The 17,218-nt window shown below is 42.2% G+C and overlaps 1 protein-coding gene across 13 annotated transcripts in view; it reads left to right on the forward strand.

Moving 5' to 3' along the window:
* R3HDM2 (R3H domain containing 2) overlaps nt 6,997-17,218 on the forward strand; it is a 162,463-nt gene continuing 152,241 nt past the window's right edge. For 2 of the 13 annotated variants that reach the window (XM_018048031.1, XM_018048032.1), the window contains exon 1: nt 7,012-7,138. The gene's annotated coding sequence lies outside the window, so the exon portion shown is untranslated. Of the gene's footprint in view, nt 7,139-17,218 lie in introns of all 13 variants that reach the window. The other 11 variants (XM_018048034.1, XM_018048037.1, XM_018048035.1 and 8 more) reach the window with 9 other exon arrangements.

The raw sequence follows: 17,218 nt of genomic DNA on the forward strand, positions 1-17,218 counted from the left end.
TTGTGATCTTACGTAATGTAGCCTGCCAGGCTCCTCTGTCCATGGGATTTCCCAGGCAAAAGTACTGGAGTGGGTTGCCATTTCCATTTTCATAAAGTTTTTGTTGTTGTTGTTGTTGTTAATATTTGTTTTATTTATTTGACTGCACTAGGGTGTTTTTGTTTCATTGTTTTGGTCACCTTTTGTGTCATGTGGGATCATAGTTCCCCTCCCAGGGATCAAACCCATGCCCCCTGCAGTGGAAGCACAAAGTCTTAGCCACTGGATCACCAGGGAAGTCTCTTAATTAAAGTTTATTATCATTCTTGCTACATACTTTTCTAAAATATGATATTTTAACTTTGCATAGGGTAAAGTTTTTTTTAAATTTTATCTATTTTTGGCTGTGCTGCCTTGCTGCGTGGGGGCTTTCTCTAGTTGTGGTGTGTGGGCTTCTCTTGTTGCAGAACAAGGGCTCCAGAGCACAGGCTTAGAAGTTGTGGCATATGGTCTTAGCTGCTCCAAAGCATGTGGGATCTTCCCGGACCAGAGATCAAAACTGTGTCATCTGCATTGACAGGCAGATTCTTAACCACTAGATCACCAGGGAAGTCTGCTACATAGATTTGTTCGTGGGCCAGACTACCCTCACCTCTAGAGGTGCTGAAGAAATTCTGCCAATATTTGCCCTCCTGGACTCTGCTTTCTTAGATGCCATGCCCCCATTCACCATCTGTGGTGCAGTCACTTAACAAGTCATCTCTGCTGCCATTATATTCTTAGCACTGCACACAGGACCTATAATATAGGTGGTTAAAACACTTATTGGATGAATAAATGCTAGTGTACAGGCTGGTTATCAGAAATCACACGACTGAATTTTTGTGTCACAGTTTATTAGCTCTTCAACAGGGGCTCATCTTTTCTTCTTCTTTTTTTTTTTTTTTTTTTTGGCCATAAAGTATATGGGAATTTAGTTTCCCGATCAGGAATGGAACCTTCACCCCCTGCATTGAAGCACACAGTCTGAACCACTGGACTGCTGGGGAAGTCCCTCTTCTTCTTTTTTCATACCTGTGATAGAAGTAGATTTATTATTTAATTTCTAGTATATAGGCTTATTTATTTATAAAATAAGGGTTTTATTGAATTTTAATAAAAAATTCACATAACATAAAATTCAGCCTTTAAAGTATATAATTCAGCAGTTTTTAGTACATTCACAGAGTTCTGCAAAAATCACCGTTATCTAATTTGAGAATCATTTCATAATTCCCCAAAGAAACCCTGTACCTATTAGTAGTCATATTCTAGTAATCTTCCAACCTGTAGGAATTGGTCTTATATCTAACATTTTAATATTCCTAATTTCATTCTTGGGTATAACTTTCCCTGGAGGTTGGGAGAAATAGTTACATTGCTATTTGTTTCATGTCTTAACTACATTATGTACTTCCCAGACCCCCTCAGACTCTAAGATGATTTCAATTGCTTCTCTTCTCTCTGACAAATAGTTGGGAAATAAGAGGTTAGCAAAAGCAGGAGAAACAGAGCAGGGTTTCTCTTAGGGGTGGATGCTTCATGTTTCTGCCTTAGATGTTCTTCAATGACTGTATTTGTCCCTAAAAGACCCTACTAATTCACTCTGCATTATGAAACGTAGGTCCTTTGAAACCTGCCCTTTTTAGTTACATTTCTTGTTTTTAAATTTTATTTTATTATTAAAGTATAACTGCTTTACAACACTGTTAGTTTCTGCTGTACAATAAAGTGAATCAGCTTTGTGTATACATACATCCCCTCCTTCTTGAGTCTCTCCCAACCCATGCCACCACTCTAGGGCATTACAGAGCACTGGCCTGAGCTCCCTGTTCTATACAGCAGCTTCACACTGTTTTATATATGGTAGTGTATATACGTCAATGCTGTTTTCCCAGTTCACCCTACCTTCCTCTCTCCCCCACTGTGTCCAATTGCATTTCAAACAGTGTAGTGATTAAGAGCAGTTTACGAAGATAAAATGTCTCAGTTCAAAATCTGGGACTTTGTTGCCCCAGGGTTTCTTATCTTTTTTTTTTTTTAACTAGAGTTATTTTTCTCTTTCTTTATTTTTGGCTGTGCTAGGTTTTCACTGCTTTGGGGAAGGCTTTCTCTAGTTGCAGGGAGCAGGAGCTACTCTTCGTTGCAGTGCATGGGCTTCTCACTGCAGTGGCTTCTCTTGCTGTGGAGCACAGGCTCAGTAGCTGTGATACACGGGCTTAGTTGCTCCGCAGCATGTGGAATTTTCCCGGACCAGGGATTGAACTGGTATCTCCTGTACTGGCAGGCAGATTCTTACCCATTACACCACCAGGGAAGCCCAGGGTTCCTTCTCTTATAAAGTGAGTACGAGGGCAATAGCTACTGTTTTGAGGATTAAATTGAAATAACAGATGTAGAATACTACATATCCTATACTCCATGTGCATATATTGCTGTTGTCTAGTTGCCTTAGTCCCTAAGTTGTGTCCAATTCTTTTGCAACCCCATGGATTGTAGCCTGCCAGGATCCTCTGACTGTGGGATTTCCCAGGCAAAAATACTGGAGTGGATTGCCATTCCCTTCTCCAGGGGATCTTCCCGAACCAGGGACAGAACCTGCACCTCCTGCATATGTCTCCTGCATTGGCAGACAGAGTCTTTACCACTGAACCACCAGGGAAGTCCTATATACATACATACATACACAACATTAATACAAATATTAGTTATTATTTCCTCCTGGCTGTCACTGCCTCCTGCCTCCAACTTGAAAACCTGGAAATTGCTGATTTTTGAAGGAAAGGAGAATTTCTTATCTTTACAGCCTTGTTGGTTATCCATTGCCTCTCTGATGAACTCCAACTTATATTCTTCAAGGTTAGCTGAAATTTCACCTTTAGCATCTCTGTAGCTCATTTGATCTCTCTTACGTCTAAGAACTAAATGCTCCTTCTTGTGTTTCCACAGCACATTGAACACCTATTATAGCATGTGTTTGTTGTTGTTCTTTAGTCACTAAGTCATGTCTGACCCTTTGCAACCCTATGGACTGTAGCCCACCAGGATCCTCTGTCCATGGGATTTCCCAGGCAAGAACAGGCAAACGGGTTGCCATGTCCTCCTCTAGGGGATCTTCCTGATCCAGGGATCTAACCTGCATCTCTTGCATTGGCAGATGGATTCTTTACCACTGAGTCACCAGAGAAGCCCCATATTATGTGTGTATGTATATATATACACACACATATATAATATTAATACAAATATTAGGTGTTTGTCTCTTGAATCTCCTGCATTGATGGGTAAGTTCTTTACCACTAGCACCACTACATAATAAATATTTAATGACTGAATTCTATCCATGTACAACTACAATGCTTTGAGGGAATTAGTAAAGACATGATGCAAATACATGTAATCAGTAACTAAATTGATTCTGCCTAGGATGGACAGTGTGGGGGAAGTTGTAAATTTAAGATGCTCTTTTAAAAAAGAATTGTGTGTTAAAGGGTGGTGGTGTGAAGCAGTAAAACCTACTTTTAGTTCAGTTCAGTTCATTTCAGTCATTTAGTCATGTCTGACTCTGCGACCCCATGGACTGCAGCACGCCAGGCCTCCCTGTCCATCACCAACTCCCGGAGTTTACTCAAACTCATGTCCATTGAGTTGGTGATGCCATCCAACCATCTCATCCTCTGTCGTCCCCTTCTCCTCCTGTCTTCAATTTTCCCCAGCATCAGGGTCTTCCCTTCAGGTGGCCAAAATATTGGAGTTTCAACATCAGTCCTTCCAATGAATATTCAGGACTGATCTCCTTCAGAATGGACTGGTTGGATCTCCTTGCAATCCAAGGGACTCTCAAGAGTCTTCTCCAACACCACAGTTCAAAAGCATCACTTCTTTGGTGCTCAGCTTTCTTTATAGTCCAACTCTCACATTCATACATAACTACTGGAAAAACCATAGCTCTGACTAGACCGTTCTTGGCAAAGTAATGTCTCTGCTTTTTAATATGCTGTCTAGGTTGGTCATAGCTTTTCTTCCAAGGAGCAAGCATCTTTTAATTTCATGGCTGCAGTCATCATCTGCAGTGATTTTGAAGCCCCCAGAAATAAAGTCTGCCACTGTTTCCACTGTTTCCCCATCTATTTGCCAGGAAGTGATGGGACCAGATGCTATGATCTTAGTTTTCTGAATGTTGAGTTTTAAGCCAGCTTTTTCACTCTCTTCTTTCATTTTCATCAAGAGGCTCTTTAGTTCTTCACTTTCTGTCATTAGGGTAGTGTCATCTGCATATCTGAGGTGATTGATATTTCTGCCAGCAATCTTGTTTCCAGCTTGTGCTTCATCCAGCCTGACGTTTCACTTGATGTACTCTGCATATAAGTTAGATAAGCAGGGTGACAATATACAGCCCTGATGTACTCCTTTCTTGATTTGGAACCAGTCTGTTGTTCCATGTCCAGTTCTAACTGTTGCTTCCTGACCTGCATACAGATTTCTCAAGAGGCAGGTCAGGTGGTCTGGTATTCCCATCTCTTGAATTTTCCAGAGTTTGTTGTGGTCCACACAGTCAAAGGCTTTGGCATAGTCAATAAAGCAGAAATAGATGTTTTTCTGGAACTCCCTTGCTTTTTCAATGATCAAATGGATGTTGGCAATTTGATCTCTGATTCCTCTGCCTTTTCTAAATCCAGCTTGAACATCTGGAAGTTCATGGTTCACGTACTGTTGAAGACTTGCTTGCAGAATTTTGAGCATTACTAGCAGGCCAGGAAGCAGAAGTTAGAACTGGACATGGAACAACAGACTGGTTCCAAATCAGGAAAGGAGTACATCAGGGCTGTATATTGTCACCCTGCTTATTTAACTTATATGCAGAGTACATCATGAGAAACGCTGGGCTGGAAGAAGCACAAGCTGGAATCAAGATTGCCGGGAGAAATATCAATAACCTCAGATATGCAGATGATACCACCCTCATGGCAGAAAGCGAAGAGGAACAAAAAAGCCTCTTGATGAAAGTGAAAGAGGAGAGTGAAAAAGTTGGCTTAAAGCTCAACATTCAGAAAACGAAGATCATAGCATCCGGTCCCATCACTTCATGGGAAACAGATGGGGAAACAGTAGAAACAGTGTCAGACTTTATTTTGGGGCTCCAAAATCACTGCAGATGGTGACTGCAGCCATGAAATTAAAAGACGCTTACTCCTTGGAAGAAAGGTTATGACCAACCTAGATAGCATATTCAAAAGCAGAGACATTACTTTTCTGCCTAAGGTCTGTCTAGTCAAAGCTATGGTTTTTCCAGGGGTCATGTATGGATGTGAGAGTTGGACTGTGAAGAAGGCTGAGCGCCGAAGAACTGATGCTTTTGAACTGTGGTGTTGGAGAAGACTCTTGAGAGTCCCTTGGATTGCAAGGAGATCCAACCAGTCCATTCTGAAGGAGATTAACCCTGGGATTTCTTTGGAAGGAATGATGCTAAAGCTGAAACTCCAGTACTTTGGCCACCTCATGCGAAGAGTTGACTCACTGGAAAAGACTCTGATGCTGGGAGGGGTTGGGGGCAGGAGGAGAAGGGGACGACTGAGGATGAGATGGCTGGATGGCACCACTGACTTGATGGACGTGAATCTGAGTGAACTCCGGGAGTTGGTGATGGACAGGAAGGCCTGGCGTGCTGCGATTCATGGGGTCGCAAAGAGTTGAACACGACTGAGCAACTGAACTGAACTGAACTGAGCACGTGAGATGAGTGCAACTGTGCAGTAGTTTGAGCATTCTTTGGCATTGCCTTTCTTTGGGACTGGAATGAAAACTGACCTTTCCCAGTCCTGTGGCCACTGCTGAGTTTTCCAAATTTGCTGGCCTATTGAGTGCAGCACTTTCACAGGAGCAGCATCTTTTAGGACTTGAAATAGCTGAATTGGAATTCCATCACCTCCACTAGCTTTGTTCACTAGTGATGCTTCCTAAGGCCCACTTGACTTCACATTCCAGGATATCTGGCTCTAGGATGGTGATCAGACCATCATGATGATCTGGGTCATGATGATCTTTTTTGTATAGTTCTTCAGTGTATTCTTGCCATCTCTTCTTAATATCTTCTGCTTCTGTTAGGTCCATACTATTTCTGTCCTTTATTGTGCCCATCTTTGCATGAAATGTTCCCTTGGTATCTCTAATTTTCTTGAAGAGATCTCTAGTCTTTCCCATTCATTGTTTTCCTCTATTTCTTTGCACTGATTGCTGAGGAAGGTTTTCTTATCTCTCCTTGCTATTCTTCCGAATGGTTGTCTGAGGAGGCCTTACAAACAGCTATGAAAAGAAAAGTGAAAGGGAAAGGAGCAAAGGAAAGATATACCCATTTGAAACCTACTTTATGTCGAGTTAAATTTTTACATCAAAGAAAAAATGGACATTTACCTACTACCTGATCTTTATCCATTTATACTACAAGTATGTACTCCATATATCCTGTTTTGGGAGCAGGAGTTACAGTCCTAGGTGAAAGGCTATTTTGAAAGTACTCTGTAAACTTAAAAATTTCAGTTATTAGTATCATGTTTAAATCAAGGGTAACTCTGACAGGCTTGATCTGTTTCGGGTGAACTAAGGGGCGCAGTGGATCTGGATTGGCGGCTGAAGGCATAGGTAACGGAGCGGAAGCGACAGAGTTGAGAGCGTGAGTGAGCGCACGGGGTAGGTGGGTGAACACGCGGGGGGGGGGGTCTGCAGGCGTGGAGACAGGCACACAGGAAGCACAGAAGCGCCGGGCGCAGGACGCGGTGACGACTACGCCGGACGTGGTGACGTAGGGCGCAGGCCGCAGCGGGGGGCGGACTCTGGGCCTTTCTTCCCCTTCTGATTTTCCCCCTCCCCCCTTTTCTCCCTTTCCGGGTTTGGTTTCCCCCTTTTCTCCCCCTCTCCCCCTTCCTTCCCAAGCCCCTTTCCCCTCCCCCGCCCCAGTCCCCCCTGCTCCCCCGCCCTGGGTCCTGGGGAAACCCCCGCTGAGAAGAGCCCGCCCCCAGAAGCGCGCCGCCGCCGGCCGTCGGGGCCGAGCCGCAGCCGAGCGGCCGTGGGCCCGGGCGGCGGGCGGAGACGCTGGCGCCCTCCCCGCTACGGCCCGCGTGAGGTGAGGCCACCTCCGGGCCGAGGGGGCGGGCGACGCGGGCGGCCCGTGGGGAGGGGGCGTGGCGGCCGCGCGGGCGGGTGGGTGGCTGGGCGGAGGCCCCCTGGCCTGGGTTCCCCGCGCTGGCGCTGCCCGGACCCACGGGCGGTGGGTCGACCCGAGCCTCCGGTGAAGGACGGCTCGGAGGCCAGAGACGCCCCGGGTGTGTACCGGGAGCGCAGGCGAGAAGCGAGGGGCGCGGGGCGGGGGGTGAGGGGACTGGGGCCACCTGTGGCCTGTGCGGTGGGACCTAAAAACTTGCGCCCTTGTGCTCCAGGGTGACTAGTCCTATGTGTTTCTTGGATCTCCGTTTTTCTTCGAGCCTTGGAAAAATGGGAGGGAAAGATGTTGGAGTGTTTCAGATCTTGGTGGTGCCCGAGTTTATTAGAGGGACAGAGATTTGATTTGGAACATACAAGGAGATGTTTCTGGAGCTTAAAAGTTGGGCCTACGCTTCTTTTGCAGCTAACTCTTGAGGCTTTGAAAACTCTTCTCGGTTTTGATTATCTCTGGAGCCCCAAATTGCAACATTTAGCCTAGTAACTCCACAGAGTATTTATTCATTCAAAATGAATTGTTCTTGGATAATGATGAAAAATGACCGAATAACAGTCCCAGAGGTTCATTAAACCAGAGACCGGTGTGGAAAAATTTAAATTCAGCTCTCAGTTGGATGGATGTCCTTCTATGTTATTTTTTCCAAATAGACTTAACTAACATTGGGAAGCTTGAGCCCTGTGTTGTTGGTACGCAACATGGTGACTGGTGGAGGGAGGTGACAGGTTCCACTTGAGAACTTGCACAAATACCTAGCTTTTTTTAAAAAAATTGTATTTTTGGATAGTCAGATTGACATTTGACTCAGTTGCTTGTGCTCCTCTTTCTTCTTAATGCTTTTTTTCCCCCCTCGTTTTATTTCTCTTATCTCCCCGCCCTGAAGAGTCTGGGGCATCAAGACTAAAATGGCTTAAATAGTGGTAGAAAGTGCTAGTCAGTTCAGTTCACTTTTAGTTGTATTTTTCCTTCCCTTTGCATTTCTCCACAGGGCTGAGAGAACGGAGAACCTTTCTTGAGGGTCTGATGAACTCTCAGCAAAAGTTGTACTACTAATTTTCACTAACAGTTAATAATATTTTACAGTGTTATTTTTCAGTGGTTAAATTCCAGTTAAGTGTCCACTGTATGATTTACACTATAGATCTTCAGTTTTAAAACAAAATTTTAAAAACTTGCGCATGTAAGAATAGGATGCCTGATTTTTTTAAATCGAAAGGAGTCTGAAGAGATGGCTTCCTTCCTGTATCAGAATAAAACCCAGAGACTTTACAGTCGTCTTTAAAGTCCAAGAACTGTAGCAGCCTTACCTGCTGCCCCCTTCTTCCGCGCAGCAGCAAAGGCACTGGTCTCCTCACTGTTGCTTGAGCACTTAGGCACATCTGCCTCAGCAGCTGTGCTGGTGAGCCTTCCTGGATCACCTTTTTCTTATAAAGCTGCATAACGCTGTATCCTCACCTCCTTTAGGTCTTTACTCAAAAGTCACTCTAACAGTGACATTTCCTAGACATCTAAATTGCAAAGCCCTTCCTCCACATAGTTACATAACTTTCTATCCCACTTTGCTTTAATTTCCTCCTTACTCATCAACAGATAACATATATGTTTAGTCTCACCCTTTAGAAAATAAGCTTCATGAGGTTTAGATAATCTTTATCAGTTGCTGTATCCTCAGCTCTTAGCATAGCCCTTGACCTGCAGCAGGTGCTCGACAAATTTATTGACTAACTAGGTAGAGTAGTTTTATTCTTGAACGCTCTCATTGTCATAAATGAGAGACATGGATTTCCACTAGGCTTTTATAAGCTATTTATTGGAAGAACTTGAGATTTTTTTTCTGTCAGTTCTTACCACGTTTCTGTTTTGACAGAAGTCTTGTGTTTTCAGGTTTTTGAGTGAAAGCAGAGAGGACGGAGTGTGGTGTCTTAGAGGAAGATTATCTCAGATCTCATGTGGTCAGAATTTTTACTGTTTCAGGCTCTTCCTGGAGATTGGTTCACATCCTCGAAGAGACAGATATCACCATCCTTACCTCTTTGGCCTCAGAACTAAGTAGGCTGGTTCCACTGAGTTTTTCAATAGACTGAAGATGTTACTATTATAGTCTGGGCTGTATGGGTTAGATTCCGCTCCCCCCCCCCCCCCCCCCCCGCCCATTAATGTGGAGACAGTTGAGCTTGAAAACTTGTAAGAAAACCCTTCTCTAACAATGGTGGAGTGTTTGATTGTAGGGAACATCTGATCCTTCTTTGCACAAACCCATTTTTGGGGTCATTTTTAGCAACTAAATTAAGTCTGAGGATAAAGGAGCAGGCCCCCTGAGTTCTGTGGATTTTCTGTCATTTATTTTTTCCTTTCTTATTTCTTGATTGGTGTATTTGTTATCTTCATTGACCTTCTGGCTAAAGTGGCCTGGATGAGATTTCTCTCTGGGGGCAGCCCTGGCTACTGTTTTTCAGCTTAGGAAGGTGAAAGGGGTGAGAGAGTGCTTTTAACACTTTGTAAGAATGCTGGTTGCAAAGCTGTTTTTATTTAAATTTTTATCAGGACATTGAAAGCTTCCAATCCTATGAGAGAAAGGTTTGAGTTGGGGGTGAGAGTATGGGAGAATTGGGGATCATGTGTATATTGGATTGGGTCTGATGCTGTTATTATTAATGTAGAGAGGTATATTCTCGTTTTGTGAATACTTTCTGGTAAAATTTTGGCACATTGATAAAAGCTTCTACCACATTTGTTCATTTTAAAGTCCTTTCACAAAGTTTCTAGGAAGTCTGTCTCAGTACCTGGAGATACTCAAACATCTTACATTCTCACCTCTTCAGAGATAAATACTGTACTGAGTACTGATGTTTTAGTATAGGTAATGGTTTCTGAATGAGGTATTGCTTGTTCTATGCCAGGTCTCTTCATGAACTCGAGGAAAGCTTTTAGGAGAAAGCAGGTTTTGAGGAAGGGATGAAAGTGCTGCGTTTTCATTACATGGCTCCGGGAAGTACAGAGGAGAGAATTTTATGAAAGTCTGTGTGTGTGCAGATGGGTGTTGTTTTTATTTTATTTTTCCTTCTGTGTCTACTAGTGAGATGGGATAAAGGACTCTAACTGTCCCTCTGTGAAATGTGCTGCCAACTTACAAGTAGGGAAAATAACTGGACTCATGGCTTGAATATGTGTGCATGAATACAGTTGGTGGGTCTAATTTTAGAGACCGTCTTCATACACAGTGGCTTTAGTATTTTCCTCCTGCTGTATCCTTTCACCCTTTGTAGAAAACATTCCACTTCATTGTCTTTTCTGGTTACCTTTTGTTCTTACTATGGTTGCCACTTTGGTAAAGTAGCACTTGTTGCATCTCTCTGATGAAGTTATTCTGTCTGTTCCTTCTTAAATTTGAGTTTATTTCTGAAAACAGATATAGATAGGAAAGATTTCTTAACCTTGATCTGTTTTAATTCCTTTTTGAGTTCCCTTAGATTTCCTTAGCATGTGTGTGTTTTCTCCAACTCTTAAAAAAATAGGTGTTGAAAGCCCTAATTACAGTAATCTGCAGTGCTTCGATCATTTTTACTTGGGCTGTATGAAAGGAAAGATTTGGGGATGTTTTGTAAATCCAGGCACTTTTTGCTTTTCTGCAAGATCTGTTGTGAGTTGTTCAATCCAGTTGTTTGATGCTATACTGGGAAAACCGTTCTGCTTTCTAGTTTTTGTTTTTTTAATTAATTAGTTAATTTGGCTTCATCGGGTCTTAGATGCATCACGCGGAATTTTTCACTGTGGCGCTCAGACTCCAGTTGCGGTGAGCAGGCTTAGTTGCTCCAGCATCTGGGATCTTCTTGCCCCTGATCAGGGATCGAAACCTATATCCCCTGCATTGCTAGGCGGATTCTTAACCATTGGACCATCACAGAAGTCCTGTCAGCTTTCTAGTTTTGACAGTAAGTTTCCTGGAATGTCTTAAAAAAGAACTAATCAAATTGGGAACCCCAGCCTGGAGATGAGAGAGGATAAGGAGAAAAGGTAAAGAAAAAAACAAACACCCTAAAGCTCAGGCAGTCATGTCTCCAGTAGTCAAAACACTTCTGGTAATTTTTAAAAGACTTTATTCTATCCCTCCTTAATTTGTATACCACAAGGGACAAAAAAAATCTTTGCAGTCTCTTTAACTGCTAGGAGATGATTTTTAAACCTTTCTGGGTATTTTCTTGGGGGAACAAAATGGAACAAAATGAAGCCAGTTGTTAAGTGTTCTTCTAAGGTCTCTTCCCTGACTTAGACCAATGCACTAAAGGTGTAGTTTTGTTTTGCAGCTTGTGTTTGCTTTTCATTGAAGACTTAAGACTCTTTTGCAGGCAAGTAAAAACTGTAGTTTTATACCCATACAATTACTTTGAGGTCCCAAAATATCTCAGCTTGAGTCCTTATCCTGTAGAGCTAGAAGTGTAAAGATAAATGAGGTAATCAGCAGGGTTTAAAATAATCAGTCCAGCGATTAGGACTCTGTGCTTTCGCTGCTGAGGGGCTGCATTCAATCCCTGGTGGAGAAACTAAGATCCCGCAAGCATCGTGGCGTGGCCAAAAAAATAAAAAAATGAAGCTCTATAAGTTAAAAAAGAAACAGTTCAATTTCTTTTTTCTTTTTTAAATTAATTTTTATTGGAGTATAGTTGATTTACACTGTTGTGTTTGTTTCTGCTATATAGCAGAGCGAATCAGTTATACATATATCCACTCTTTTAGAATTTTCCCCATATAGCTCATTACAGAGTTATTAATTAATTACAGTTTATTTATTTATTTTTGGCTGTGCTGGATCTTCATTGCTGTGCAGGCTTTTCTCTGGTTGCAGCAAATGGGGGCTACTCTCTAGTTGTGGTGCTCACACTTCTCATTGCGGTGGCTTCTCTTGTTGCTGAGCAGGGGCTCTAGGGGGGTGGGCTTCAGTAGTTGCAGCACATGGCTCAGTAAATTTTTATTTGTGAGCCTGTGCTCTGGAGGATAGGCTCAGTAATTGTGGCACATGGGCTTAGTTCCTCTGTGGCAGGCATGTGGGATTGTCCCTGATCAGGGATCAAACCTGTGTCTCCTGCATTGACAGGCATATTTTTTATCACTGAGCCACCAGAATGCCCTTTAATTAATTTTTATTAAGGTATAGTTGCTTTGCAATGTTGTGCTAGTTTCTGCTGTATAGCAGTGAATCAGCTATGTGTGCACGTGTGCCAAGTCACTTCAGTCGTGTCAGACTTTCTGCAACTCTGTGGACTATTATAGCCTGTCAGGTTTCTCTGTCCATGCGATTCTCCAGGTAAGAATGCTGGAGCGGGTTGCCATGTTGTCCTCCAGGGGCTCTTCCCAACCCAGGGATCGAAACTGTGTTTCTTGCGTCTCCTGCATTAACGGCAGACTGCTGCTGCTGCTGCTGCTGCTGCTGCTGCTAGTTACCGCTGTTTACCATTAGCGCCACCTGGGAAGCCTGAATCAGCTATCAGTTCAGTTCAGTCGCTCAGTCATGTCCGACTCTTTGCAACCCCATGAATTCAGACTCAAATTGAAGAAAGTAGGGAAAACCGCTAGACCATTCAGGTATGACCTAAATCAAATCCCTTATGATTATACAGTGGAAGTGAGAAATAGATTTAAGGGCCTAGATCTGATAGATAGAGTGCCTGATGAACTATGGAATCAGCTATACATACACATATATCTCCTCTTTTTTAGATTTCCTTCCCATTTAGTTCACCACAGAGCATTGAGTAGAGTTCCCTGTGCTATCTAGTAGTTTCTCATTAGTTGTCTATTTTATACATAGTATCAATAGTGTGTATATGCGGATCCCCATCTCCCAGTTCATCCCACCCCTGAAATACTCGGAAACCCAGATTTCAGAGTATTGATTCCCTGTGCTGTACAGTAGGTTCTTACTGTTGTGTTGTTGTGTAGTTGCTAAGTCATGTCCAACTCTTTGGTGACCCATGGACTGTAGCCTGCCAGGCTCTTTTGTCCTTGGAATTTCCCAGGCAAGAATACTGGAGTAGGTTGATATTTCCTTCTCCAGGGCATCTTTACCACCCAGGGATCTAACCTGTGTCTCCTGCATTATTAGCAGGTGGATTCTTTTACTAATGAGCCACCTGGGAGGCCCAGATTCTTACTAGTCATCTATTTTATATATAGTAATGTGAATATGTCAATCCCAGTTTCCCGGTTATTCCTCACCCCCTACCCCTTTGGTAACTGTAAGTTTGTTTTCTATTTTCATGACTTTATTTCTGTTTTGTAGATAAGTTCATTTGTACCATTTTTTAAAAATTCTACATATAAGCAATATCATATAATATTTGTCTTTCTCTGTCTGACTTAGTTCATTCAGTATGATGATCTCTAGGTCCATCCTTGTTGCTGCAAATGCTATTTCGTTCCTTTTTGAGGCTGAATAATATTCCACTATATAATGGATCTTCCTGGTGCCTACAATGCGGGAGACCTGGGTTCAATCCCTGGGTCGAGAAGATCTCCAAGAGAAGCAAATGACAACCCACTCCAGTATTCTTGCCTGGAAAATCCCATGGACGGAGGAACCTGGTTGGGCTACACATATATACACACATATATATGTATCACGTCTTCTTTATTCCTCTGTTTATGGACATTTAGGTTGCTTCCATGTCCTGGCTATTGTAAATAGTGCTGCTCTGAACATTGGGATGCAGGTATCTTTTTGAATTATGGTGTTCTCCTGGTTTATACCTAGGAGTGGGACTGCTGGATCATGTGGTAGTTCTGTTTTTACTTTTTTAAGGAACCTCCATACTGTTCCCTGGGGCTTCCCTGGAGAAGAATCCGCTTCTGGGGCTCAGTGGTAAAGAATTGGCCCACCAATGCAGGAGATGCAGGTTTGATCCCTGGGTTGGGAAGATCCCCTGGAGAAGGAAATGGCAACTGACTCCAGTATTCTTGCCTGGGAAACCCCATGGACAGAGGAACCTGGCACACTACAGTCCATGGAGTTGCAGAGTTGGACATGACTTAGTGACTAAACAGCAAACAAATAATACTGTTCTCCATAGTGGCTGTACCAATTTACATTCCCTCCAACAGTGTGGGAGCGTTTTCTTTTCTCTATACCCTCTCTAGCGTTCATTATTTGTAGATTTTTTGATGATGGCCTTTTGACCAGTATGAGGTGATACTTCATTGTAGTTTTGATTGCCTTTCTGTAGTAAGGCAAATGTTGAGGATATTTTCATGTGCCTACTGGCCCTCTGTATGTCTTATTTGGAGAAATATCTATTTAGATCTTCCACCCATTTTTTGATTGTTTTTTTTTTTTTTAATTGGGCTTCATAAGCTGCTTGTATATATTTGGAGCTTAATCCCTTGTCTGTTGCTTCATTTGCAAATACTTTCTTTCATTCTGAGGGTTTCCATTTTGTTTATGATTTCCTTTGCTGTGCAAAAACTTTAATAAAATAACTTAGTTTGTTTCTAATTGGTATTTGTTGATTGTGCATCTGTGAGGCAGTGGGAAAAGAAAGAGAAAAAAGTGACTTGCAGACCAGTCAAGTTCTCACTTGATCCTAGTATTTATTTGTCTGTTTTTGGCTGTGCTGGGTCTTCATTGCTGTGTGGGCTTTTCTCTAGCTACAGCCAGTGGGGTCTGCTCTTTGTTACGGTGCGCAGGCTTCTCATTTCCATGACTTCTCAGTCTCTAGGGCGTGCGGACTTCAGTAGTTGTGGTTCCTGGGCTTGGTTGCTGTGCAGCATCCCTTCCCGTACCAGGGATCAAACCATGTCTCTCCTTGGCAGGTGGATTCTAACACTGAGCCACCAGGGAAGCCCTGGAGGTAATTTCTTTAAGTTAATTTTTATTGGAATATATTTGCTTTGCAATGTTGTGTTTCTGCTCTACAGCGAAGTTAATCAGTTATGCAAACACACGTATATTTATATGTAAATCCCACCCTTTTTAGATTTCCTTCCTGTTTAGGTCACCACAGAGCTCTGAATAGAGTTCCCTGTGCTATACAATAGGTTCTCATTAGTTTTCTGTTTTATATGTAGTAGTATATATATGTCAGTCCCAATCTCCCAATTCATCCCATCCACCCCCTTCCCCTTTGATATCCATAAGTTTTTTCTCTACATCTGTATTTCTGCTTTGCAAATGAGTTCATCTGTACCATTTTTCTAGATTCCATATAAAAGCATTAATATATGGTATTTGTTTTTCTGTTTGACTTAACTCCACTCAGCATGATGATCTCTTAATTCTGTCCATGTTGCTGCAAATGCACTATTTCATTCCTTTTCATGACTGAATAATATTCCACTGTATATATGTTTCACATCTTCTTTATCCATTCCTTTGTTGATGGACATTTAGGCTACTTCCATGTCCTGGCTATTATAAGTAGTGCTGCAGTGAATGTTGGGATGTATGTATCTTTTTTTGTGTGTGGGGGAAATATAATTGCTTTACAATGTTATGTCAGTTTCTGCTGTACAACAAAATGAATTAGCTATTTGTATACATACATCCCCTCCCTCTTGAACCTCTTTCTCTCCCATCCCACCCCTTCCTTCCACCAATGTAGGTCATCACAGAGGACCAAGCTGGTCTCCCTTGTTACACTGCAACTTCCCACTAGTTATTTTATACACATTAATGTGTGTGTATACATTATACATTATGTAGATTATTACATATACATACGTACATTATATACATTACATACAATGTATATATGTCAGTCCTGCATTGCAGTTTGTCTTAACCCTCAGCTTCTTCCCCATGTGTCCACAGTCTGTTCTCTATGTCTGTGTCTTTAATCCTGCCTTGCAAACAAACTCATCTGTACCATCTTTCTAGATTCCATACATATGAATTAATATATGATACTTGTTTTTTTCTTTCTGACTTACTTTACTCTATATGACAGACTCTTGGTCCACCCACATCACTGCAGATGACCTAGTTTTATTACTTTTTTATGACTAATAGTTCAGTGTATATATGTACCACATCTTTGTCCATTCATCTGTCAATGGATATTGAGGTTGCTTCCATGTTCTGGCTATTGTAAAGAGCGCTGCAATGAACATTGGGGTACATGTGTCTTTTTGAATTATGGTTATTATGGTTTTCTCAGGGTATATGCATAGTAGTGGGATTGCTGGTTCACATGTTATTTCTGTCTTTTGTGGTTTTTAAAAATATTTATTTATTGTTGTGCTAGGTCTTCGGTGCTGTGTGTGGACTTTCTCTAGTTGGGGAGAATGGGAACTACTCTCTAGTTGCGACGCATGGGCTTCTCATTGCGGCGGCTCCTCTTGTTGTGGAGCACAGGCTCTAGGCATGCGGGCTTCAGTAGCTGGACCACACAGGCTCAGTAGCTATGGCGCACTACTCTGCCGAGGCACGTGGGACCTTCTTGGACCAGCGGTCAAACCTGTGTCCCCTGCACTGGCAGGCAGATTCTTAACCTGGACCATCAGGAAAGTCCCTCTTTTTACCCTTTTAAGGAACCTCCATACTGTTCTCCGTTGTGGCTGTACCAATTTACGTTTCCACCAACAGTTTAGGAGGGTTTTCTTTTCTCCACACCATCTCCGGCATTTATTGTTTGTGGATTTCTTTCTTTCTTTCTTTAAAAATTTTCTGTGTGTGTGTGTGTGTTTTATTATTTTTAGATTTTTTTGATGATGGCCATTTTGGAGGTAATTTTGCTCCCACTGCTAGTCTATATAATTCTCGTCTAGTGTACAGCATAGAGGTAAACTTTTAATTATTAACTTGTTTCCTTTGCCACTTGATTCATTATCTACCTTATGTGATGTTTTTTATGTGTTTCATGTTGATAACATTTGTGCTGCAGTGTTTATTGTTAATAATGATCAAAACCATATTTCATATTTGCAAAGCATTTTCTTTTTCCTAAAAGCTCATCAAACCTTAAAGTGGTCAACATTCATATTAAAAGATAGATTTTC

This window comes from Capra hircus, chromosome 5, assembly GCF_001704415.2.
Source record: "Capra hircus breed San Clemente chromosome 5, ASM170441v1, whole genome shotgun sequence".
NCBI lineage: Eukaryota > Metazoa > Chordata > Mammalia > Artiodactyla > Bovidae > Capra > Capra hircus.